We start from the raw sequence: 346 nt of genomic DNA, 5'->3' as shown, positions 1-346 counted from the left end.
GCACAGCCAGGCAGGGTTACTATCACAGCCTAAATGAAATCAGGCAAAAAACAGAAGCTGAGAGTCATTTAGCTGATAACTAAAATATTTTTTATGAGGCAAACTCAAATGTGACTCCAGAGAGAGAGTAAGAAAGACTGATCAGAGACACTAAAATTGGTCACACAAAGATTGGAAAGTAGAATGCCTTGTAGAACAAATAAATCATAGAAAGCCTTTGCATGTAATAACAAGACAGCAGATCAAATTCCAGAAATGCACATTTTCTTAGTAGTCAGCTTAATCAACTATCAATACAAATCTTTGAATTCTTAAATATTTGACCATATGTGGGAGAAGGCTGAAG

The sequence above is a fragment of the Dipodomys spectabilis genome, unplaced genomic scaffold (genome assembly GCF_019054845.1).
Source record: "Dipodomys spectabilis isolate Male_0828 unplaced genomic scaffold, ASM1905484v1 ptg000270l, whole genome shotgun sequence".
In the NCBI taxonomy this organism is placed as follows: Eukaryota; Metazoa; Chordata; class Mammalia; order Rodentia; family Heteromyidae; genus Dipodomys; species Dipodomys spectabilis.
The sequence above is the reverse complement of the archived record's forward strand: the minus strand, read 5'-3'. Positions refer to the sequence as shown.